We start from the raw sequence: 27,747 nt of genomic DNA, 5'->3' as shown, positions 1-27,747 counted from the left end.
TTCCGATCGCCGCCGCTCGCCGCCGATCCGCCGCTATCCGCCGTGCCGCGCACCCCCCCCCTCCCTGACCCCTTGCGCAGCCTGGCCAATCAGTGCCAGGCAGCGCTGAGGGGTGGATCGGAACTCCCTCTGACGTCACGACATCCATGACGTCGGTGACGTCATCCCGCCCCGTTGCAATGGCGACCAGGGAAGCCCAGCAGGAAATCCCTTTCTGAACGGGATTTCCTGCGATCGGAGTGGGTGGGGGGATGCCGCTGCGCTGCGGCTATCATGTAGCGAGCCCTGGGCTCGCTACATGATTTAAAAAATAAAAAATTTAAAAAAATAGTGCTGCGCCACCTCCTGGGCGATATAATTGTATCGCCCAGAGGGATAAAGGACAACTGAAATGAGAAGTATATAGAGGCTGCCATATTTATTTCCTTTTAAACAATACCAGTTGCCTGGCTGTCCTGCTGATCTATCTGGCTGCAGTAGTGTCTGAATCAGACCAGAAACAAGCATGCAGCTAATTAAGTCAAATCTGACAATAATGTCAGTAACACCTGATCTGCTGCATGCTTATTCAGGGTCAATGGCTGAAACTATTAGAGGCAGAGGATCCACAGGACAACCAGGAAAATGGTATTGCTTTAAAGGAAATAAATATGGCAGCCTCCATATCCCTCTTGCTTCAGTTGTCCTTAGACTTAACTCCTTACAAGCAGGGCCGGTTCAAGTAACACTTGGGCCCTAGGGCAAAATTTGCCTGGGGGCCCCCCAACAGACACCCCCGACCAAAAAGTGCCATTAGAGGCCCTTTGTTGCAGCCAAATTTCCCTCCTGGGCCCCTGAGCTGGCTGCTGACCCCCCCCCCCCCCCCCCATCACCTCCCAACTTAACAGACTCTGCAGAGTCCCTGGAGAGCAACAGTTAAGATGGGGAGGGACACCTTGGGGGCCCCTACAGGCTCTGGGGCCCTGGGGCAATTGCCCATTTTTTCCTATGGTAGCTCCGGCCCTGCTTACAAGTACAGCCATCACAACCAACTGCCATTTTGTCTGCTAAGCCAACATCATTGAAAATCCAACAGTACGGATTGTACATTGATCAGGTAAAGCTGTTGTTCTTCAGACCCATGTGGACATACACAGAGAAGGGGAAGGAATGGAAAGATACAGTGCTCATATAATCTTTCCTATAGATTTGTACTCCAACGGGTAGTGCACAGCTAGCAGCAGCAGTTTTTAGATCAAAACTAAGTGATGCACAGTGGTTCCCTAGTAAATGGCCACTGTCAAGTCAGATATAAACTAAAGCTCACGTGGTAGTGGATGGTGGGCTTTATAGTAATTCACCAATAGAAAGGCTAGTAGGATAGATGAACCCATACTTTGCTATTCTCGTTATAGTTACATTGTGCACATTAAAAATGCACAGTGGCATATTGGTTAGCTCTCTAACCTTGCAGTAGAGGGTCCCCAGTTCGCATCCCAGCTAGGGCACTATATGTACAGAGTTTGTATGTTCTCCCTGTGTCTGTGTGGGTTTCCTGCATGCACTCCAGTGCACATCCCAAAAACATACAGTGGACATCCCAAAAACATACAGATAAGTTAATTGGTTTCCTCCTAAAATTGGCCTTAGACTACGATACATACATTACACGATACATACATAGACATATGACTATGGTAGGTATTGGATTGTGAGCCCCCTCTGAGGGACAGATAAGTGACATGACTATATATTATCTGGTCAGTGCTGCGGAAGATGTTGGAGCTATATAAATACTAAATAATAATAAAAAAGGCAAAAAGTTAAATACAGATTTGCTGTAAAGTCAAACAAATGCCAGGAGAGCGAAGACATTACTGCCAACTCTTTAAAAGTTTACAATACCTGCCACTTATTCTAAGCAACAAATTAGGTAACTAAGTTCATTGCTAATATGAGTAAGGTCAGCACAGAGTCTATGGATGAGACTTGCTTGTCATTGGGTTGTATGACTAAACACAAAGTGAAGGACAGTGAACGGAAGCTGTATTCACTTCAAATATTCAATCGTGTGTAGAGCCGGTTATCAAATGCCCAGCAGGTGATTGATGTTTTACATGAACAAAGGTTCATTTTCCCTCATTGAACATCTCCTTCAGTAAATCACCCTCAACATGCATACATTTATTCTATGCAGTAATTCTAGGGGTTTCAGGCTATCACAGGGTCAAAAATATGAATAGTACGAAATGGAATGGCCATGATTTCATCAGGGTTGTCCTAGGGCAAACATTGACAACTGACCTTTACTTAAAGTTTCTTATCCTTCTGATATAAGGCTCCAAACCACATTGTCACACATTCTGCAGAGTGTTTAACTATTCTAGATACAGTAGAGTCCCATTTATCCAGAACTCAACTAACCAGAAGTCTCAACCAACCAGAACAAATCGCCGGCGGTACTCACAGTGGTGAAGGCCAACTTCTTATGCTTTTTGTAGGCTCTGCTGTGCTTAAACACTGGGTTCTACGGCTCCACAAGGTTATTATACTTTCAATTACTGTATTTTAACATCTATTACAAATATCATGGTATGTATATACAGTGTGATATTATACTGCATTAACTAGGCCTATTTTTAACATTGAGTCTCAAGCAGCCAGAAATCTGGCATCAGCCGATCCCCGTTGGTGCTGGATAACAGACTCTACTGTGGTCCAACTTATCTCTTTTTTCCAACATTCAAAACCTTGTTATTTGTGCAGTACCTTGCTAACCTGTTATGAAACTCAGGTGGCAAAATGGAGCAAGATGTCCTACAAGCATCCAAGACAGTCAGTTTTTCATACAAATGGTTTCAAGGCTCCCGGAGTAGTTATGTGAATGTAGGCAACTCTTGGTGCCAGCAGGTCACATACTGTATGCTAATAGAGGAATATTAAAAGAAACGCGTCAGCTGTTAAAATCAAATTAACCTAAATAGCTCCCTGAGATATAAGCACTATAAATTGCTTACATGTAGGACCTATACCGCCATGCTCATAGCTGTCATGTTTGCTGGAAAATATACACAGATTAATTTTTATTACGTTGCCTACAGGGACCTATGTGAGGAAGGTGGGAATAGCTTGTACAGAATAACAATTCAGACAATTCAGAATTATCAAAGCACTAGAAGACTAGGAACTCGGTAATATAGCCTAACATCACCAGTATTAAAAAGAATTGTCCTTGGCAGATAGTCTGTGTCCAGTATGTGCATTTTCAAGCAAAAATCTTTAAAATATTGCATCATAACAATGTGCATTCTATTTTGTTTTCTGGCTGGATAATACGGTACTGCTGTGCTTAGAAGGTTGTATTGATCTAAAAAACAGACGCATACATCCATAAATTACACCTGTTTTGGTCTGCTGCTCTATCAGGAATAGTAAACTATCTGTTCGAGCACTTACATCCGAACAAATCAATACAGCCGGTATCACAGCTTACACTTCAGCTGGAAATAAGAGTTTTCTACTAGTTACAGAACACAAATGATTTTAAAGTGTACCTGAAGGAAAAAAGTTTGGTCATAGGGTTCCATTAAATGTATCAGCTCAGCAAGAAGGAAAATTTGGGTGCCCGCAGGACCTGATGAATATCAGGATTTGTTTTTTTTTCTTTCCCTCGCTAGGGCGGCGTGCGTGTGTGTGTGTGTGTGGGTGGGGGGGGGGGGGGGTGTTAATAGGGTAATAGGCATCAGGATGGGGATTTGTGCAGGGGGGGGGGGGGTAAGGTTAGGAGTCAGGAATGGTGTTTGTGCAGGGGGATGGTTAGCGTTAGGAATTGGGGGGAGGGGGGGGGTCGCTGAATAGGCTTAGGTCAAGCTGTAGTAAAATTACAGTAATTAATACCGATATTTTAATATAGTGTTTATTCTTGAATAGTAAAATATCAGTATTAAATACCAATATTTTACTACTGGGATTACTGGGCGTCCAGATTTCGGAACACTTTTTTTTTTAATGTGCTCTACCTGATGTGAAAGAAATTAAGATACTTACCTCAGTAAATTGAAGCCTCCACCCCCACCAATCCAGCACTGAGATTTTTTGAACCTATAGGACAAAGGCTTATCAAATAGTGCATGAGTGTGGCTGCAGAGGCACAGCTAACTCCTTGCACGAGTGCTTCTGTCAGTAGAGCCGCGCATATTCACAGATGGAAACGCAGCCATGAAGAAGAAGGGGGTCCTTTGGGGTACAGCAAGATCGGGAAAGCATGTGGAACATCCAGAGGCTTATCTCTACCGAGGTTACCATCTCTTTACAGTGGGTTGCAAAAGTATTCGGCCCCTTGCCGTTTTCCACATTTTGTCACATTACTGCCACAAACATGCATCAATTTTATTGGAATTCCACGTGAAAGACCAATACAAAGTGGTGTACATGTGAGAAGTGGATCAAAAATCATACATCATTCCAAACATTTTTTACAAATAAATAACTGCAAAGTGGGGTGTGCGTAACTATTCGGCCCCCTAAGTAAATACTTTGTAGAACCACCTTTTGCTGCAATTACAGCTGCCAGTCTTTTAGGGTATGTCTCTACCAGCTTTGCACATCTAGAGACTGAAATCCTTGCCCATTCTTCTTTGCAAAACAGCTCCAGCTCAGTCAGATTAGATGGACAGCTTTGTGAACAGCAGTTTTCAGATCTTGCCACAGATTCTCGATTGGATTTAGAGCTGGACTTTGACTGGGCCATTCTAACACATAGATATGTTTTGTTTTAAACCATTCCATTGTTGCCCTGGCTTTATGTTTAGGGTCATTGTCCTGCTGGAAGGTGAACCTCCGCCCCAGTCTCAAGTCTTTTGCAGTCTCCAAGAGGTTTTCTTCCAAGTTTGCCCTGTATTTGGCTCCATCCATCTTCCCATCAACTCTGACCAGCTTCCCTGTCCCTGCTGAAGAGATGCACCCTCCAAGCATGATGCTGCCACCACCATATTTGACAGTGGGGATGGTGTGTTCAGAGTGATGTGCAGTGTTAGTTTTCCGCCACACATAGCGTTTTGCATTTTGGCCAAAAAGTTCCATTTTGGTCTCATCTGACCAGAGCACCTTCTTCCACATGGTTGCTTTGTCCCCCACTTTCTTCTTGCCACTCTTCCATAAAGGCCAACTTTGTACAGTGCATGACTAATAGTTGTCCTATGGACAGGGTCTCCCACCTGAGCTGTAGATCTCTGCAGCTCGTCCAGAGTCACCATGGGCCTCTTGACTGCATTTCTGATCAGCGCTCTCCTTGTTCGGCCTGTGAGTTTAGGTGGATGGCCTTGTCTTGGTAGGTTTACAGTTGTGCCATACTCCTTCCATTTCTGAATGATCGCTTGAACAGTGCTCCGTAGGATGTTCAAGGCTTTGAAAATCTTTTTGTAGCCTAAGCCTGCTTTAAATTTCTCAATAACTTGATCCCTGACCTGTCTTGTGTGTTCTTTGGACTTTACGGTGTTGTTGCTCCCAATATTCTCTTAGACAACCTCTGAGGCCCTCACAGAGCAGCTGCATTTGTACTGACATTAGATTACACACAGGTGCACTCTTTTTAGTCATTAGCACTCATCAGGCAATGTCTATATGCAACTGGCTGCATTTAGATCAAAGGGGGCCAAATAATTATGCACACACCATTTATTTGTAAAACAGGTTTGGAATCATGTATGATTTTCATTCCATTTTTCACGGGTACACCACTTTATGTAAGTCTTTTATGTGGAATTCCAATAAAAATGATTCATGTTTGTGGCAGTAATATGACAAAATGTGGAAAACTTCAAGGGGGACGAATACTTTTGCAACCCACTGTATGTTTCTATTTTTTTTTAAACTTACAGGTTTGCGGTTTGCTTTAAATTCTGATCCCAAAAGTCTTGATTTTTGGACCTATAATGGGGTTTTGGTAAGGTTGGTTCTTCCAGGATCTGCAGCGAGCATAGCTTACCGATGCACTTTGATTATGTTGGAAGGTATCATGCTCCATACTACATGCAAGGGTGACATCTAAATGTGAGGAACAGTGGGTGTGGGAACCTGCAAACTGTCAGTTTTATTGCCTCTTAAAATCTGGCTACATTTTTGACATAACTTCATGCAAAGCAGCCCGCCTTGTCAGATTATAATAGGAGCTGCATAACACTAAGCTCCAAATTTAAAATGTAAAGTTAAAGCAGACATATGACCTACTTACGGATCGTCTATATTTCACAATAAATGCTAGTATTCTCCAATACACCTTTTGAGAAGCCCTCAACCTAGCTTAATTTCCTGACCACAATATATCAGTGCAGCCGACATTTCATGCAGATCCTTCATTTCATGAATTTTTTTACATATGGAGATATAAATGTGGAATATTTTGCTTTCACAAATGAAAGAAACTGGCCAGTCTGCCCTCACTTATTGCAGGGGAGATATATCAAACTGCACAAAGCACAGTGTGACACCCGCAGCAGATTTACAACTCTGTCCACGCTATTGACAGCAGCCAAAATCCCGTCTTACAGGTGCGCCTGCTGTTGTCTGAATGACCAACAGAAATCCATCACCCAAGTCCACAAAACCTTTGCTGAAAGTCACAGAAAAAACAGCACTTCCCACTTGACACACAAGCATGAGCTTTGCGTTGAGGTGCCAAACTCTGTCCCATACGTTCTTTATAAATCCTCCCCACATTTACAGAATGAGTCGAGAAACCACAAGTGATGTGAAGAGAATCATACAATTAAATGACTCTCATGCATAGTAAAATATCTTTATATTCACTGAGCCTCCATAGAAGCGCACAGCGCAAAACGTCCGTCAGGCTTACAGCCCCCTGCACCCACCACTCGTTTCTTCCCGTCTGCAATGGTATGTGCTTCATGTTTTACTTGCTGCCTACAAGGAGTTTACTGTGTATGTGAAGATTGCACAATAAAGAATGTTGCCAGCAGTGCCGGTTTTCATCCTCCTCCTCCTTATGCTTACAGGCTAAATTAAATGTGTAGCTAGGCACAGTAAACACCAATAAGTGATTCAGTGCTTGGAAAACAAAATACAATTGACACACTCTGCTCCATATTAATTTGTGCATTTTTTGTTTTCGCCAAGGCAGCCTTGCTCTCTACAGCATTTTACTAGCATTGTCCTCACTGTTAAAGAACAACTGAAGTGAGAAGAACATGGAGGCTGCAATTTTTATTTCCTTTTAAACAATACCAGTTGCCTGGCAGCCCTGCTGATCTATTTAACTGCAGTAGTGTCTGAATCACACTAGAAAAAAACATGCAGCTAATCCAGTTACATCTGACAATAATGTCAGAAACACCTAATCTGCTGCATGCTTGTTCAGGGTCTGTGTCTAAAAGTATTAGGGCCCGTTCACACTGCACGCCTTTCCAGCCGCGTTTTGGAAACGCGTGCAGGAGGCCGACACGCACGACATCAGACAGTGCATAGAGTGCACTGTCTGATGTTCACACTGCATGCATTCGCATGCTGCACTCAGATTTTGCAAAAACGCACGACTGTCCCATTCACTTTTCATTGATGGGATCAGCCACGCAACGCACACAAACGCGGATGGCGTGCGTTCGTACGCGTTGCGTCTCGCACGCGTTCTGCACGCATGGCAATCCGCATTTGTGATCTGAATGGGCCCTTAGAGGCAGTGGACCAGCAGGACTGCCAGGCAACTGGTATTGCTTAAAGGGAAATAAACATGGCATATCACTCTCACTTCAGTTGCCCTTTAAATTCTAAGTGGTCTCAATCCATTCTCTCTGTGTATTGTCAGGTGGAGATTATTGAAGATAAGGACTTCAGATCCCAGAATGCTTTATGCCTATTATATAAGATAAGAAAGAGGGACCCTTAAGCCACACCCCTACCACACCCCTCATCACGACCCTGACACACCCCTAGCCCCGCATAATACTAGAAAGAAAAATATGTTTTTTAATTCAAATCACACTGGTTCTTTCTATCCTGGTTCATTTTCCTTCATATTAACATTTGAAAATGAGAAATATACCAATTTAAATAATGGGAATAAAGTTTTGAGTCAATTAAACAAATTTTTCAGAATTTAAAATACATATGTTTACATAGATCTGTACATGATTCCTGAAAAGAGGAACAAATGAGGGAGAAAGAGGGGCAGGAGGAAGATTTAAGGTGGGTACACACATGGTACCGCTGTAGCCTGTTGCTAGCACCCGTGTGCGCGACAGCTCGGCGACAGCTCGTCGCCAGGTCCCTCTGTGCAGCAGCCATACACACGGCGCACAGAGGGACAGAAATGCGGTGGAAGCTGTCGCCGAAGGTTCCTCCTCCCGCCGGAAACTCCGTCCTTCGTGAGTGGGTTGCTGTCGCTAGTCCGCACACACACGCAGTACGCGTGGCGGACTAGCGACAGTTGCGGCGAAAGCTGTTGCCGGCGATTGGCCACGCCGATCGCCTGGCGACAGCTCTGACTAGCAACGGTTCATTGCGGCGACAGTTGTAACCCATGTGTATGAGCCTTTAGTTCCCAAAGAGGGACTGTCCCTCCAAAAGAGGGACAGTTGGGAGCTATGTATGAGGCCTAGCTCTGCTCCCTGTGATGTCACCATTTCATCACACCCATCATTGTTGGTTTTCAATGAATATAGCTACCATGTCCTTTCTATAGCCACTGGAAAGCTGTGTGGCTACGAATAACTGTGTGTCTGAGTGTGAGAGGATGCAAGTTCTGTTCTCACTGACGTGATATTGATGAAGCAATACAGACACGCTAATGCTCTGGGTCTTTACGACAATACTTCGGTAAACTGGTCACAGGAGATAAAAAAGGGAAGTTTTATTATAACACCCTTCCTTCCTTTCCATAGAACCTTCCTATCAGTTCACGTCATCTTCACACCGCAGTTATCACCAGAATTCCGTGCAATAAATGTGTAACAGGCAGCTTTTTTGTGAAAAATCTGCCTTGTGCAGCAAACTGCAGAATGCTGAGCCATAAAATAAAAACCACACGGCCCATGCTGATCAGCCTCTCTGTCCTCAGATAGGACTTCACAAGGCTGTGAGATCCAGATCTGACAAGGATCTGCCGTTGTTGGCTCTTTCTCAAGCATTGTGCCTATCACAAGACCACACATGTGGCCACTGGAGAGCTTGCTTAAATCTGGGTTGATTTAGCTAAGCGTTCAAAAACCAAATGAAAGACAGCGAAGAAATCACGACAACCCCCTTCCCTTCGTTATTGAGAAAAAAAATGATTGAGAAGGACCAATAAAAATCAGGTGGAAATAAGGTATGAGTGAATTATCTACAAAAAAAAAGGATCGGTATAGTTTTCCTTTAAAGTGGACCTGAACTCTTGCAAAGGACAGAAGGAAAACAGAGAGAAATTCTGAGCGGATTGTTTGTAAATACTCTCCACTGATGGGCATAATCGATTACGAATTATTATAAATCGTCCGATTGGATTTTTGTCAAACAGAAATTTGGATTTTCTTGTTGGTTGTGATATATAGGAAGCAAAGATTGGTTCATTGATGATGTAGTGAACAATTTTTCTTCCAATCAGAATTATCTTATCACTGGAACGATTTTTCACTAGAAATTGGATTGTTAGTGGCCACCATAAGAGGTGCAGGCTAAAATCTTCTCAGGCATTTTGGTCTGTGGTGTGCTCTGTCTGCTTTAAAACTCAATAGATAATTCTGTAAGAAGCAGGAGAAGCCCTAACCTCAAGCTTGCTGTTAACTCCTTCAGCCCTCCAGTTTCAGTTTACATGACCACTGTATTTTTTGCTGCACACATTTCAGGCACTTTGGTTAGCAAGCTATCAGGCAGAATGTTTAAAGAGGAACTGTAACCAAGGACTGAACTTCCTCCCAATCAGTAGCAGATACCCCATTTCCCATGAGAAATGTTTACCTTTTCTCAAATAGATCATCAGGGGGTGAGGTCAGGACCTAGGTCTGTGAACCTCATTGCACTGTGGGAAATAGTAGCTCTTTCCAATTGCCAAGTAAACAGTATCTCCCTCTGAGCATATGTATATCTATAAAAAAACAAAACCTATAGCTGCACAGCCTGCTTTGTTCTACAGAGAGGGTATAGGTAACAATGAGCAAATGTCAACCCTTTGGTAAGAACAATGTGCCTGTCAATTGTTTAGCAGTTGACCAGGATGTATACACATACTGTATTTTTTGGACTATAAGACTCACTTTTTCTTTCCCAAAAGTGGGGGAAAATAGTCACTGCATCTTATAGTCCAAATGCAGGGAGTTCCTGACTTGTGAACACCTGCCAATACGAACCTCCAACCTGCCGCAATATCGGGGACTCACTGTACTGTGCCCCTGCAGAGGAGGGCACAGGGGGAAAAACAGAGGACACAGGGGGACACAAAGGGGCATAGAGGAGGACACAAGGACGACAGAGGTGGACACAGAAGGACACAAGGGGACAGGGGAGGACACAAGGGAGACAAGAGGTACAAGGGGGCATAATCCACAAGATGCCCTTCACCATGGATGTACCAGGTTAAGTATATATTAGTTTTCCCCTGGTTATTGTCCTCTAAACCAAGATGCGACTTATGGTCAGGAGCATCTAGTCTGATAAATATGGTACTCTATCGAACTTGGCTGCAACAGCCAATAAAGACTGCCTTGGCCTAGAATCTGTTGAGTATCTAGCATGTGCACAGCGGCCACCTGACATCTCCTAAAGAACTGGCATACCGCATTTAGTGATTCTCGAAGCCCGATGGCATTGTTCTTCCAACTCCATCGCTCATGGAGTTGGAACCCCCCACCCCCGCATAGGAACAGATGCGTCCCTAGCCTGGAGACTAGTGACACATCTGTACAGCGTTGGCACTGTCGCTCAACAGATCAAATGTCGTTCCCTGCTGGACAACAGAAGTGCCTCCATGTGTACGAGGCTTAAGTGGAAGAGCTGTGCAGATTTTCAATGTGCTTTTGACACAAGACACCAGCAAATAACTCTGTGACAATGCTTGAACAACAAAAATCCATCCTCAAAAATTCATCATCTGTACATAGCCTTACAATACAAAACCATTGTGGAAGGAGGTATGTCCCAGACTGCTGGGGTGCTAGATTTTGTCTGCCTGTCTGTGTGAAGAGGAGATATGGAAAAGTAGTCAAGTGCCCAAGCTATCTACAGTGAAAACAAGGTTTCAACAGCAATTCTTTAGAATTCAGAAGCATTGTCAGCACCAATTACTGCCAGGGCTGGGGAAGGCTAGGTACTCTTTACAGAAATTTCTGGATAAACCTGTAAGGCTTGATTCACACTATACCAGATGAAAAACTGATCCTGTAAAAACTGTCACTGCTGCTCTATTTGCATCCTCTGCGTCCTAGAAATGCCAGTAAGCCGATACCGTGGCCCAATCAGAAGCATTTTCATCGATTCACTACTCAGTGTACCAATTAGAATCCTCCCTACAGAGGGATAATTTCCATTGGTCTACCGTGCCCAATGGGAGCCTGAGATGCTTCTGCTGGGGCCTCAGCATTGGTAAAATGGCATTTATCCTGTGAGGGGACCTGAGTGGAGGGTGCCATGTAAATATCTTGCAAAATGCACGTGATGAGCAGCCTAGTGAGGATTCATTCGCATCCGTGCTAATCCAGTCCATTGCGCTCAATTAAGTGGAACCTTTTTTATGCCAGTGTGAAAAGGAGCCTAATGCTGGGAATACACGTTTCGTTTTTGCCTTTGTTTAAACCTTCGTTTCGATCGTGCCTTTTGTCCTTTTCGATCCCGAAATAATCGACCGTACGGTTAATATCACCACCCACGGTTTCGTTTTTTTTTTCGATTCTGATGGTTTCGTTTTTCCAATGATCGAAGGCTGCAAAGAAACAAAACGTACTACAGGGACGGACGGCATAAACGAATATATAATCGATCTGAACAGCCATCAAGCCTACCAATGGCTCGATTAGATGGATAAAGAGAGATAATATCAAACATGTTCGATCACTAGTCGTTCGTTTTTGGGGTCTATTAATCGAAACTATAATGAGATTATGACTATTTTCACATACGTTTTCAACACTCGATTCGTTTACCGAACGAATCGAAGGTTTAAACGAAGGCAAAAACGAACCGTGTATTCCCAGCATAACTGTAATTTTAGGTTTTCTCACAATCAGGTGTCATCCAGGAACCTCTAGTGACTCCTTAGGGATGGAAACATCATTAACTACTGATGCGTTTATATATGAAATGTTACCTTTATTGCAATCAGTAGCTGATACCCCTTTCCCACAAGAAATATTTACCTTTTCTCAAATAGATCATCAAGGGCCTGTATGGCTAATATTAGGGCTAAACTCCTCCCACAGTGTGATGTCATGATCAAGGTCCGCCCAGTTTGCAGTCTTTGAATTTTGTTGTATTGTGGGAAATAATGGCTTTTTCCAACTGCCAAGCAAGCAATAGCTCCCTCTGTGAATAGAACTCCCAGTAAACGAACATTCCGCACAGATCACCTGTCAGAACTAAAGATGTCACCACCAATGATACATCTCAGAATGTTAACCAGGAAGAGGAAAGATTTTACAATGGGAAAACACTGACTAAATAATCTATTAATGAATATTGTAAAAAAAAAAAAAAATAAGCAATTTTATTCATTATGTTTTCACTACAGTTCCTCTTCAAGTTGGCGCATTGACTAGAAAATGTACTCTAGAAAATGATCAATACCTCCATCACTTGATTTTGATCATAATTCAGTGAAAAATCTGTTCAAATAACCATCAAAATGCTGCCACAATTCATCCTGATCAATTCAGTACAAAGCTATGCAGCCATCAATATCCTGCCACTCCCAATCAATAAAGAATAGTGTATGACAAGCATTATCCATCCCTTTACACAAAACATGGAAAGAATGCTTGAAGAATACCCTGCAGAGATGTACAGTTCCCATTCTGAGATAACCAGACACAAAGCACACGAGAAATGTGATGACAAGTCGTTCAGACATTGGCTGATTCACTAGGAAGAGCAATGAATAAAGACAATCTGCAATCCAGGATACATTCACATGCAGGAAAACCTCAGATTCTGTAACTTTCCTGGCTATGATTGGGTGCTTCAGGCCAAATTAAGCCCAGTGTTTAAGTTTACAGTAATTCTGACTGACGCCATTACACAATCTCTTTTTCCACTCAGTATTATTCATTGCGTCTATCAGCTCCACCTCAGGAGACAATTATGAGCTATATATAGGCCTAAACCACCTCTTATGCATGAACTAAGAATAGATGTAGTAAATAAACACAAGGCAAGTCAGCAGCATGGCCAATACAAGCAATAGTATACACTGCATTTATTATGACAACTGTCAGTCCAAGGGGAAGTCTGATAACTCTGGCAAATGGCATAGACTTGGGGTACGAGAGTAGCTGTGGGTCAGTGTGAACTTCTGTAGGATACTTAAAGGGGACCTGAACCGAGTAAAATTATTTAAAATAAACACATGATGTACCTGCAAATGAAGGACTGTTCTTACCTCACCATCAGGTCCTCTCTGAAGCTCACAATTTTCTTCTAACAATGATTCTTTTCAGTTCTGACTAGATCAGTGACCTGAATCTGTGGCTCTATAGCCATATGTGGCTCTTTAGTCATTTGAGTGCAGCTCTGCTAGCGGCTGGGGCTAACCTGCTATTATCCACTGTCCCCCCCCCCCCCCCCCCCCCCCATTCGTGTAGGTGCCAGTTGGTGCATTCCAGCCCACCGAGCCCTGCAAAATATTCTATTTCCTCCCCTCTGGGCTTTTCTACAGTGGCACTGTGTGACTGTGAGTGTGACCCAGGCTGTACTGCACTGTGCAGACTAGTGCATAGCCTTGTTCAGAGCTTCCACCAGACTAGTTCCAGACTCCGCCAGCAGAATCAGCAGCAGCGAGATGTAACGGTATGCTACCCGGGCTGCTGCCTGTAATTAAAGCTCTTAATGTGTTGGATGTGGACGGGCGGGCCGAGCACTACTATTGGGCCTCATGTTCCATCATAACTAGTACACTGCTGAAAGGGCTAAAGTTGGCCAGGCTAATCATTATTAATGCAAGGCTGTGTCAATAACTTTGGGGGCTAATCATAATCAAAATTCCAAGGAAATGCAGTGTTATTCTTTACATTAAATGTGAGCATTGTAATAATTTTATTTTAATGTGAAAAATCATTTTTGGTTATGGTATAAGATTATTACTATGATATCTGGATTTATTTAATGTCAGTAACTAGTTTAAACAGATTCATACAAACATGGTTCTTGAAAAAGAAATTTGGCTCTCAAACGAAATATTAATTGCTGTATTGCTAATGTTTTTCTCTTTCGACAAATGAGTTTGCAGACCACTGGACTAGATCTATTCAGAACTGAAAGCCTTGAGGTACAATTTTTCTGTTCACTTTTAGCCCAACTTGATTGATCGGTTGTACCGAAAAATTGAAAGTTTTTTTGTTTTTTGATTGAGAAATCTGATGGAATTTTTGATTTTTCTCAATTTTTTTGAGATTAGGGCTATTACCTTTCTGCCTGACTCCTATGGTTTACCACCACTAGTCTTCTTTTATACCTTATCCGCACACCCCATACATAGCCGGCTGGACCTGCTCGTACAGGCTGAGCACACCATCTAGCACCTAATACGTGCCCTCACCTAATATGTGCCAACATCAATCTCCTAGATGTCACTGGAGAGTACCCCTGGAGCCTGCCTAGATCCCTGTACCCAGCCTGAGTGGGATACACGCGCCATCGCTGACAGCCTGTATGCTTCACCCCAGCAACACCTTCTAGTGGAAACCTTTCTAATAGGACCTTATACTCTGAATTATAGAGTGTGCTTGTTTTTCTTTGTGTCCTAAAAAAAATTTCTATGGAATTGTGATTTTTTTTTTTTTTTTTTGTAGAATTATCATATGTAACTTTTATTCTTTCAACCAATACCAGTTGCCTGGCAGCTCTGCTGATCCTCTGCCTCTAAAACTTTTAGCCATAGACCCTTAACAAGCATGCAGCAGATCAGATGTTTCTGACATTATTGTCAAATCTCACAAGATCTGTTTTTGGAGTTATTGAGACACTACTGCAGCCAAATAGATCAGCAGGGAAGCCAGGCAACTGGTATTGTTTATAAGAAATCAAACATGGCAACCTCCATATTTTTTTGCAGGAATCTCAAACACATGTGTGTGTTAAATCGAACAATTTCTTCATAACTCCAGATCAACCGGAATAAATTGGATTGGATTGGTTGAATCGAATCAAAATTAAAAACAATTGCAATGTGTGTGGCAACCTTTAGGACCCTCTAACACTGGGGCGGTGCGGTAATTTTACCCAACCCCACCACAGGGCAATGGAAGTCTATGTAGAGTTTCACCCTGAAGCGGTACTGCGCAATGCGACAAAGGTGACTTTTCGGCGCCCCTCCGACACTCGGACAGAACTACATTACCGTGTGCAGCGGACAGAAGGCATGTAAATCAACGGCGACGCGTGCCAGTTTGAAAACCTGCCCCACAGGTTTTTAGCGTTGCGCATGCACAGAAGCATATTTTTTGCAATATGCTTCCGCGGACATGATTACATCGGCCACAGGAAGTGAGCGCCACTTCCTGCTTGGCCGGCTGCCAGATGGAAATTACCACATACTAATGCAGTAATCCCCAAAGGCCTGGTTTTGGCGGTACGGCCCCCGGGCTGCACCACTCCCCCCAATCAGCAGTGTGAAGCCAGCCTAAGGCCTCTTTCACAGTGGGACATTGCGTTTGATGCGACATTAAAGTCGCACAACGTGCCCCTAATGTAGCGCATGTAGGTTATGAAATTGGACGTTATTTTGCACTGCGTTATGTGTCTCTTAGTGCGCCATTTTCATCACATACTGATGGAACGAAAACGGCGCATGCGTTACATTTAAAAAAAACAAAACCTTACTGAGCATGTGCAACACACATAATGCAGCAAATGTATTGCTAAATGCACAGCATGCAGCACATTCTAAATATTGCTACATGTTACACACAACGCAACATGTGCACTGTGAATGTCGCACAGACTTTGTATTGCTGCGCGTTAGTCTGCGTTATAATTTTTTATAACGTGCGACTTTAACGTCGCACTGTGAAAGAGGCCTTAGGGTGCTTTTCCACTATATCAGTTGCTGTCAATTATAACTGAAAGGACAACTGATGTGCAAGTTTATGTCCACGTTACCCTATGGCTTAAGTTATGGGGTCATCACCATTTTAATGCTAGGTACACACTATACAACTTTGTGTTAGATAGATGGTTCAATCATTTCCATCATGTCCCATATTATTTCAGATCGTTTTTCTGGTTGATTTCTCATAGAAGTGAATGGAAATTGATAAGAAAAGATAAGCGTATCAAGCGGAGAGTGGACAGAAAATCGACTGAAAAAACGCATGGTGTGTACCTAGCAGAGAATTCCATTGATCACAGTGGACAAACAACATGCAGGAGAGGAGAACAAGATTGATGAGTAGACTTCGTGGGAGGTAAGTATGACATGTGTTATTTTTAATTCAGGTTTGCTTTGAACTCAGGATGTCACATTTTAATAAAATAGTCCTATAGACTAGAGACCACAGAAGGATTTGACCCGTGATATGTTTTGTCTGTGTATCTCGAGCTGACATGTACAGACTTGGTTACAGTCTGTTCTGCTCTATCAGGGTGAGAGACTAGCAAGAGATGCCAGACTATAGCGGGCATTGCAGGACACATGTACGGATGCTAGATTCTGATACTGATTGGATGACAGAGATCTAGCATCTGTACACAGCTTTATTGCATTCACCTTCTGCACCACTGTGCTGTCAGTCAGTGCATTATTGCATTCACCTTCTGCACCACTGTGCCGTCAGTCAGTGCATTATTGCATTCACCTTCTGCACCACTGTGCTGTCAGTCAGTGCATTATTGCATTCACCTTCTGCACCACTGTGCTGTCAGTCAATGCATTATTGCATTCACCTTCTGCACCACTGTGCTGTCAGTCAGTGCATTATTGCATTCACCTTCTGCACCACCGTGCTGTCAGTCAGTGCATTATTGCATTCACCTTCTGCACCACTGTGCTGTCAGTCAGTGCAATATTGCATTCACCTTCTGCACCACTGTGCTGTCAGTCAGTGCATTATTGCATTCACCTTCTGCACCACTGTGCTGTCAGTCAGTGCATTATTGCATTCACCTTCTGCACCACCGTGCTGTCAGTCAGTGCATTATTGCATTCACCTTCTGCACCACTGTGCTGTCAGTCAGTGCAATATTGCATTCACCTTCTGCACCATTGTGCTGTCAGTCAGTGCATTATTGCATTCACCTTCTGCACCACTGTGCTGTCAGTCAGTGCATTATTGCATTCACCCTCTGCACCACTGTGCTGTCAGTGTGTGTCTGCCCTGGCCTTCTCTTATCGACTTCTGTCTCACACATCTTCTCTCTGCACCTGGCTCTTGTTTCTCTATATAAAGACACCTTCTCCCCTGGGGAATAATTGATGTGTTGTGTGAATTAGTCTACATCCCCAGTCAGCTCCAATATACTTTACAACCTGGCGGTCCTTGTGTAGGAATTGGCCTTCTGATTCTGTCTCTTGTAGTTTGTGACCTTTTGAACCCCTTATGGTGCCCATTAACGGTACAATTTTTCATCTGATGTGATCTTTCTACACCTTTTTTACGATTCAAAGTAATTGGAAGGTATCGTAATTATCGATTATTTTCTCTCATCCGATTTGAATGTTAAATCCAACATTCAGATCAATTACATTTTATGTTTGAATTGACCATAGAATTGTTTTGCATTGATTTGCACCACACACCATTTTATGTACAATTTGATTTTAAAAATTGCGTCGAAAGATTGCATCTGATGAAAAGATTGTACTGCTAATAGGCACCTATAAAGTGCCAAACCCTTTTTTCAAATAATAAAGGCATGATCAGGCTGGTGGACCCATTACAAATATGTTCATTGCCAATCATGAAACAGAACTCGCACTCATGTGAAAAGTGCCAATAACTTCAAAAGATCGGAAGTTTTACAAATATGGGCATCTGGAAAATTATTCAGCTAATAGCACTTTTTAGCCAAAGAGCTTTTCAACAGCTTTACATACTCATATAAGCCCTCTGTGTCTGCAACTCTGCCTGGTGTCTACACTCCTGTCCAGCGCCTGAACTTCCTGTGTTTCTGTATTCCAACATTCTAGCAATTCAGGGTGGCCAACTGTCTGTAAAAACGTTCCCTATTTTACAGTTACCCACCAGGCATACATTTTCCTTACTGCAAAAATTTGGCAAGGATTACGGTGTCAGCAGGGTGGGAGGCCAGTAATGGGAGCCTGATAGTGAGGACGCTATATGGGAAGCATATAGCATAATGGATAACTGGAAGCTTTTACAATAAGTTATTTCCTTTTATCAGCCACAACCCACACCCTTTCCTTCACATGTCCAGAATTGTTACCATATCTCTTATGCTTTGTCCATAAAATCAGAAAAGTTGGCAACTTCACCCCAGATTATTAGTATTATGTATTTGAGTTACACAGCGCCAACATATTACGCAGCGCTGGGCAATAAGTAAAGTTACAGACAACCATAATAAGGTGACAGACAAAAAACACAGATAATATGAAGTAAGACACATAAATGCCAGATCATGCACTGGAGTAGTAGTCCAAATAATTCAAGTTCACGTTGTACTGTGAGCAGGATGCACTACCAGGTAGGATACACAAGGATGGAGGGCCCTGCCAAAGGCTTACAATCTAAAAGGAGAGCGCGGTGACATGATAGGAGCTGCATCGAGAGGTTCTCGGCCGGGGAGAGTTAGGGCATCAATGAGGTAGGGCATGCCTTCATGAAGAGGTAGATTTTGAGGTACTGAAGGAGGGGCAAGCCTGATGGGCCGTGGGGGAGAGTTACACAGGATGGGGCAGCTCTCGTGAAGTCCTGTAGTCGTGTATGAGATGCGTGGGGTGGTTAGGAGGAGATCATTGGAGGATCGGAGTGGACGGCCAGGTATGTATCTGAGGACCAGGTCAGAGATGTAGGTCGGGCAGGACTTGTGTATAGATTTGTAATCCAGACTCTCACACTGTCACATTACAAGGCACATAGGAGGCAACAAGGTGGTAAGAAAACTATGGCTAGTACACACATAACAATGGCAGCTGCTAAAGACTGAAGGACTTGCAAACCACCACAAAGATTTTCATGGACACATGGTTTGGTGCCAGTTCTGCCTCTGCTTTCTTATGTCGCTGCTGTATATGTAGGTTTAATCTTCCAACTTCCAAACCACAGCTTGTCTTGCTACCTGATCTAGTTCTCCACCACAAACATATGGCCTCCACCTCAGCTAAACATCTTTGGGAATTCTCTTTACAGGCCATGTGACCCCCACTTCCCAGTAGTTTGCTGCTTGTGGCAAACTGACTTCAAAGAACTATCCTACACTTGGCCTTCAGACTCTTCTGGGGCCAATGCCAACAAATCACTGTCCCTCTGAACTACACCATTTGGTCACAAGCAGAAGTGTGAGCTGCAGTTATTTATGACAAATAGTCAGGGCATTGTGCACACAACTGGCCTAAAAACTGTTAAACAGTCTCCCAACGTCATTAACTCAGCACTGACATATAACAGGGCAGTCATAGCTCATGCAGTCACAAATTACCACTATATGCAAATGTTTGGAGTATATATGGTGAGATATAACAGAGTCGCACTTGGCAGAGCACTGTGGCTAATCTGTCATGTGCATGAGAGTGCTGATAATCAGAGGTTTTTGGTATGACTTGCAGGCGCTCTGAAGAAAGCTAACACTGCAATGTAACTGCATGGGGAGCAGCTTATACATAGCAGAGTATTAGCAAATATTTTCCAGCCAATTACCCACATGACAGAAAATAGACTATGCAGGTAATAAGATAGATGGTGGTCTTATGTTTTCTCATTTCACTCTTTACCAATCATTTAACAAGGGCAATGAACTGATGAAGGCCCCACGCTAACAATGTGCAAGTCTCTCATGGATTTAATACACAAATGTTCTGATCAAATTCCCTTTCATAGGATCTAGCAGTGGGCACTTCAAGACACGATTCGGTGTAATTCACTTTATCACTGTCAAAAGAAACTCTCTACCTCGCACTGGATGATTGAAGAATGTATGTTATATGTACTAGTTAAGTGAACCTCAAACGGGGAACATTATTTTAAAACATTAACACATGATGTACCAGCAAATGAATATTACATACTTACCTCGCTGTCAGTTCCTCTCAGAAGCTCACCATCTTCTTCTAACAACGATTCCTTCTAGTTCTGACAAGATTTTGTCAGAACTGAAATATAGATCAGTAGCTATCAGTTATAACTGAAATGATGACTGATGTGCAAGGTAAAGTCCATGCTTCCCTATGGTTCAAGTGGGCGATATTACAGTTTAACAGTTTAATGGAGGATGGAGAATTCCATCGATCACAGTGGACAAACAGGACGCAAAAGAGGAGAAAGAGACTGATGAGTAGACCATGTTCATTTTGACTTTTAATTTTCAGTTTGGGTTTCCTTTCACTACAACTGTAACCGAGCACATCAGACAATAACATACTCCATGCCCCTCACATTATGCTAATGGATGCCCATTGCATCGCATTGCTAATGTGCTAATGTGAGCATATCATACCGTAGCCTTATATAATACAGTCACCATTTTCCACCAAATTTATAAAAGAGAAAGCATTTTTAATTTGTGACCAATTTGACAAAAGAAAGAACATTACTTCTCAAGTGGAGAAAATAAGTTAATCCCCTATTACTTTAGACCAGGGGCATCCAAACTTTTTAGGCCAAGAGCCATATCGCTATTCTTGAAAGTGCTTGGGGTCTGAACCACGAAATTAAACACAATCTCTGCTGATTGCTGTTAGATACCCTTGGCCTGTGACATTTTGCCAAAAGATTTCCATGGAAAATAACCCATATACTGGGTGCAATTAGCACTGTGCCAGCTGCTAATTGGTGGCTTTTACTGCTGCTGGCCGCTGCATGCAGCACCGTAGCTACAACCTGTGGGCCCTATGGAATTAACAACTGTAGAGAGCTTTGGGGACCTCCAGAAATGGCTCAGTGGGCCTCATCTGGCCCCTGAGCTGGACTTTGGACATGCCTGGCTTAGACAGTAAGATTGTTTTGGGCAGAACCTCCCCAATGTGTCATGGTGTTGCTGTAATTTACCCTGTCATCTCTACCTCCTGCCATGTCTGCTGGTTGATTGTGCACTATGTGTATTGTTTGTCTGTTTTACTGCAGTTGTTACTGCCACACAATAAGCTGGCACTATATAAATCTACAATAATGATAATAATATACCCTAAAGTAGAGAAAACAAGTTCTGTATTTCCCCTATGGACTCTTTCACACTACAATGTGCATTCACAGGAAAGCAAGCAGTTCTCTCTGTGCAGCAGTGAAAAAACGCAAATGCATAGACCAAACCTGAAAGCTAAAAAGGTTTTCCTATGAAAAGAAGAACCCTATATACCCTAGACTGGGTATATAAAAAGGAATGTTTAAAGTGGATAAAAAAGTATTGCATATCAACTGATCTGCAATGATGTTGAAAAGGTGAGAAACAAGTCATATACGGTCCCTTTCACACTACATACATTTGCCGATCTCAAGGAAACCGGCGCGGTAATGTAAACCACGGTGCAGTGTTCCCACTAGTGCGATCCACTTCTCTGCAAACGCACTGCATGCTGCAATTTTGGTGCAGTGCCATTCAGTCTTATTCAATGGGAGTTTGAAATCAAATCAAACCTAATTTTGAAGTGCAAGAGCGTAGAAAAAATGGTTGCGTTCTTCCTTGGCGCTGGAGCGTTTTATATTGGGCAGCACGGTGGCATAGTGGTTAGTGTTCTCACCTTGAAGCTCTGGGTCCTTGGTTTGAATCACCATATGCACGGAATTTGTATGTTCTCCGTGGGTTTCCTCCAGACACACCGGTTTCCTCTCACATCCCAAAAACATACAGATAAGTTAATTGGCTTTCCCCTAAATTGGCCCTAGACTGCTATACATACACTACACGATATAGACATATGACTATGGTAGGGATCAGATTGTAATCCCTGAGGGACAGTTAAGTGACCAGACGACAATATCCTCTGTACATCGCTACAGAAGACGTCGGTGCTATATAAATACTAAATAATAATAGTGTGAAAGTGGTTAACAGGAAGTCCCATTAGCTTGCATTGGAGAGAACAAAAACTGGAGATAAATTACTAAAATGGAGAACAAGCGTTTGATAAATGCATTCCTTCGCTCTTTTGGCAAATTGACCACCTTTTTATAACTATATAAAAACTGGAAACCAATGAACGAAAAGTGGAAAACAGAGTAATAAATTATTATTTTGTATTTATATATCAGCCAACATCTTCCATAGCACTGTACATCGTATAAGGCAAATAGAGGGGAGCATAGATACATGATGATTTCAAAACTCTGTACCATCACAACATCCAGCAATACAAATACAGACATTGGTGATGAGACATTGCCAATACTAGCACATGTTCACATGATACATTACATCAGAATAAGAAACACTAGGAGGGGGGTACCTGTCCATGCGAGTTTACAAACTAGAGGGTTGTGGGTTGGAGACATTAGGGAGGGAGACACAGGGTTAGCAGGTGAGGCAGTAAATCTCCAATGCTGCCTATTGCAAATTATAGGCTTGTATGAACACCTTTTTTATCAGTTTAAAAAAATATGGTAAACAGAAAATTGTTATATTTACCCCTAAAAAGTTGTAAAATTACCTGTTCCCAGCTTTATAAATAGACCCTGTACAATCTAAAAGGGACGCCCCAAAAATCTACAATTTGAACTGAAGCTGTCACTTTTTGAAAGCTGTCATACAGAGAATAGGAAAGGGTGCAGATGGCATGCACTGTATTATGCATTGCACAGTCTACTCATTACCATCTACAGTACATTACAGCGCAGAAGAATTGCACAAAATGATTTGACGTTGGCACACAATACACCTACATCTCTAGGTGAACCTCAGAGCAGCTTTGAACTTTCAAGAACACATGAGTGACATTTTACAGCGAAAAAACTAAACGCCTGTTCAAACTTTACAGATTTAATGAGCACTGTGCAAAGGAGCAGACACATCTGGCTGTCAGTCACCCCCAAAAAATAAAAACCCATGTCTTCTCCAGCCTGATCATTTGACACAATCAGCCTGCTATGTGTAATCCATTTGCACATCACAGTATAAGGCAGAAGGCGTTCAAAGTCAAAGCACTTCACAAGATTTCCTGGCCCTTTATTCCTCATTCAATGGTGTGTTTTAACAGATGGGTTTGACTGCTTGGGTTGTAAAGCAGCAGCAGCAGTAGCAGCCAGAGAGGAATCTGCATTAGCTGGGCTGTAGATTGCAGGGCGACCATAAACTTCAGAAACACAGACAAGGCAACAGTCAGACACCAACAAAGCTCAGACCCCCTGCTGGGCTCATTCATGGGAGAAGTTCAAGATTAACAGCCAACTCCAGCACAACACACAGCTGTACTGGCTCCCAGCCAGCATACAGATGTGTCTGAATTACACACCAGTGTCTGTGACCACTGAGCAGCAGAACATGTGAATGGACATGCAACCATGGCACGCTGCACACAGCCTTGATGTAATATAATAACAGTGCATACAAGACATCATGTAACTCACCATAGTAAAGCCACACATGCCAGGGAGGGAGAGTGTATGGCGTATCCCGGGGTCATGCACACTGGAGGATATAATGTAGATAATGCAGCAGATCCTGCGGACTGACTTTCCAGCTCTCACATCTGCCTGAGCTCTGGCAATTCATTGACCTGCTGTAGAGAGGGGCGGGGACACCGCTGTGATTGGCAGCTGCGGGATCGAACCCCAGCTTACGGCTCGCAGCAGACAGCAACAAAGGCAGCCAGTCGCTCCAGAAACAGGGGGCGGAGCGCCAGCGGGATTCATTCAAGACTGTGGGCTGTGGGAAAGTGCAGGGAGGGGAGGAGGTGTGAAGTGCAGGTCTAGTACAGCGCGGCTCGGGAGGAGGTGGACCCCTGCTGGACACAGCCACATGCTGTCTGCAGTCTGCATACACTTCCATCTGATGCTAGGCAGATTAGGTGACAATTATAGAGCTCTCTAGCTGCTCCTTGCTAAGTGCATTTGTCTTCTCCTAGTAGAAAATAGAGCTTTCTTTCAGCAGCTGACTGAAACATAGTAATATTATTTTTATCATTATGTATTTGTATAGTGCTGAGTGATGTTGTCTGCAGGGCCTTACAGAGAACAGTTATGCATAGCTCCAACTGTCCCTCTTTTGGAGGGACAGTCCCTCTTTGGAAGCCCTGTCCCTCTGTCCCTCTTTTTTTCCTCATGTGTCCCTCTTTCAGGACTTTGTCCCTCTTTCTATATAAATATGGGTATTTCTCTACTAAAAAATGCGTTTGATTGACTCTAAACTGTATTCCAATCCTTTCAATTGATATAGTTCTAATTTTCAAATGTTAATATAAAAGAAAATGAACCAGGATAGAAAGGACCAGTGTCATTTGCGTTATAAAACAACATATTTTTGTTATGAAATCTTTATGGTATTCATGACTAGGGGTGTGTCAGGGGCGTGATCATGGGTGTGGCAGGGGCCTCTTTCTCATCTCAAAAAGTTGGGAGGTATGTCAATAACTACCCCTAAAAAAAAGCTCTCCATCTAATGTCATGGTCTAATATGTCTGCCATATTTTCAGGGAAAGCCAGTTACCGCAATTTGTGTAAGATGTTAGATGAAAATAGAGTTGCCCCGAGGAACCTCATAAATAAGATAGAAACTCCATACATTTAAAATCCTGGCTTGAAATTGAACATTGGACAACAACCTAAGTTCTCAATGTGTGGTATGCATACCCCAGGGGGTAACTTCTGATGGTTCCAGGGGGTAATCACGCGTGATATAAACTGGACTACAACACTGCAAGAGCGAGACAGGTGAAAAGGGGCCGGACATTTGAGCACCGCCACAGACTGTAATGTGAATAGCGACTTTAGCGGTGCTCACAGGGTAATTTGGCCGCTGGCAAAAAAAACAAAGCCCAAATAAGGAAAATAAATAAACAACAAAACAGTGCAGTTCAGCCAACTGCAATAGCTGGCAGCCCAATTGCTTCTTACCCCATGGCAGCCTGGAGGAGGAATAGTAATCTACACCGCCGGGAAATTTGCAATTGCAGGGGAGGCCATTTTTCCTGCTTCACCCTGCAACAAAATTTCCCGGTGCCCTTTTTTGCATGTATGCCTGCAAGAGTGCTAGCTATTTAAAGGATATGTAAACTGAAACAAATTCCCAAGTTTAATTTAGCTAGGGCTTCTTCTGGTCCCTTACAGTCTGATCCCTGCGTCAGTTGTCTTCCTCTGAAAGCTGCATGCGAGGCTCCTCCTCGATTATGCTTCTGCTGCCAGAAGCAATTTGGGCTTGCCCAGGTCATAAAAAAATGCAACTGTGCATGCGCTGAACACTCCCAATAATGGCAGCCAGCTTTCCGAGGGGTACAGCAGCTAAAGGGAGTATCACGGAATAATAGCGAGGGACCAGGAGGACTACAGGGGGCTAGAAGAAGCCTCAGTAAAGGGAAGAATCTGGGTAGTCCGGAGACTTTCCCAAATATCCTGTGGCCCATAATTCCAGCACAGCCTCCCTAAGCATATACAACAAGGGCTTGTTAATCGCAGTATGATCGTGGTTGTACATGGACAAGAGCACAGCCACGGGGGTGAAGAGGATCTCAGCCAGCACCGGTGGTCTTGTGGAAGGCAAGTATGTAACTAGCAATCTTTTTCTCCTCACCGGTTTACTTTAGTCACCATGATGCTCATCCAGATTATAACGTATTTAGCTGCTATGTATAAAGAAATAGCGATCTAACCACAGACTACTTCCCTGTCCTTCTATCTTGAACATCTCACCACCATTTTTCTAATGCCATATTTATAAAAGAATGACCAGATTTCTTACAGTGGCAATCCATGCTTTGGATGGTAATTATGTGGTGATCTGCAGCTACATTCCCTTGAAGGGAGAAATAGATTGCCGGCTGCAACTGCCACTTCTCTTCAGACAAAGTATCAGAAGGAAGGCCATAGATTTTCATAAAGTAACAGTCTGCGGAAACCAACAACAAAGGTGTTTGCAACACCACAGTTTTATATTGTAGCCTATGACATTCTACACTTCAAAACTGGAGAAGTCTGCTCGGTGATCTATCTATAAAATAGCCACTTTAGCCTGTTCCATAACGGGCGGTGAACAGTGGCACACTCGTGTCTGTCTGCCCACGCCCGCATCACCCACCAAATGTGCACACACACAACTGTGACCTACGCCTGACCCTACGCATTGCGCTGGTACACACATACCGGGACTCAGAAACCAGGCATTTCATTAAGTAGGATGAGGCATTCACAGATTTAGATTGAAGATTTCTGCTAAGATTGGCATTGTTATGCAAAGGGTCAGTCCCATCAACATTTATTGGACCAGGCTACTTCCAAGTGCAGATGCAGAGTGTGTAGCAAAGCAAAAAATATATTTTCCTCCCATCATGCCTAATTACTGCCTTGTTTGAAACAAACCGCACACTCTCTCCTTTCCAACCGGTTTTAAGTTTACACCAGTCTGCCGGTGCCAGAATCCAGCAGGGACACCACTCCTGCAACCACCTGAACAGAACAAACTTGGAGATGGCACAGTGGCATCGCTAAGGAGATGTGGGCACCGATGCAAGTTTTACATTGGGGCCTCCCAAGCACTCTATACATAACAATTGATAAGGCGCGCCAAAACCTGCCAATGGCAACCACAGTGTCAGTGGTGCAAGAAGGGAATGGGGATCACTTTGTTAATGATTACCACTGTTCAAAGTATCTATAGAAGTGATTTTTATGAGCACAGGACCGATAGAGAGCTAATACTGAAGTTGAGGGAGGGCCACTCTGGCCCATGGGCCCCGATGCGGTCGCAACCTCTGCACCCCCTATTGCTATGCCCCTGAGATGGCACACCAATTGCTTGTAATATCAAATTGTATTCGGAGCACACAGAGGTACACATAATGTGTTTCGGGGGTGTTGCCCTTCCTCAGATGTGGAGGCCCATCCTCTACACCTGAGGAAGGGCAACGCCCGAAACATGTTGTGTGTACCTCGGTGTGCTCCGAAGTTTGTTCTAATCACAGATTGTTCTAATCACAGCCTTTCCTGCTGCCTCCACACCTCAAACATGGCTCATAATATGTAGGGATGGTTGGAAATGGCGATTTCCGGTTCCGTGGACATTCCGATTTCCGAGTAGTCTTCTTTTGGTCATTTTTTGCACTCTTTCATTGCCTAAATACGTCCATGTACACTCTGCATTCTCTGATTAGTCCAATGCTTCCAAGTTCTGTGATTGGGCTAAAATTACAGAGTTGCAGTAATGTGGTATTTCTGCAGAAATCTGAATTCCAAGGAGTCTTGGTCATTTTTTTGCATCCTCTGGTCGCCCAAATACTTCTGAGTTGAGTCTGCATTCTCTGATTGGTTCAATGCTTCC

The 27,747-nt window shown here is 43.3% G+C and overlaps 1 protein-coding gene across 2 annotated transcripts in view; it reads right to left on the bottom strand.

The window, feature by feature from the left end:
- Positions 1–27,747, bottom strand: part of MARCHF3 (membrane associated ring-CH-type finger 3) — a 323,022-nt gene that overhangs the window by 280,141 nt on the left and 15,134 nt on the right. Inside the window, exon 1 of one of the 2 annotated variants that reach the window (XM_068271654.1) lies at positions 23,847–24,077. The exons of the other annotated variant lie outside the window; for it this stretch is intronic. The gene's annotated coding sequence lies outside the window, so the exon portion shown is untranslated. Of the gene's footprint in view, positions 1–23,846; positions 24,078–27,747 lie in introns of those variants that run through there. 2 annotated transcript variants of the gene reach the window in all.

This window comes from Hyperolius riggenbachi, chromosome 1 (assembly GCF_040937935.1).
Source record: "Hyperolius riggenbachi isolate aHypRig1 chromosome 1, aHypRig1.pri, whole genome shotgun sequence".
Lineage (NCBI taxonomy): Eukaryota > Metazoa > Chordata > Amphibia > Anura > Hyperoliidae > Hyperolius > Hyperolius riggenbachi.
Note: the sequence above shows the minus strand (reverse complement) of the source record. Positions and strands in the feature narration are given on the sequence as shown.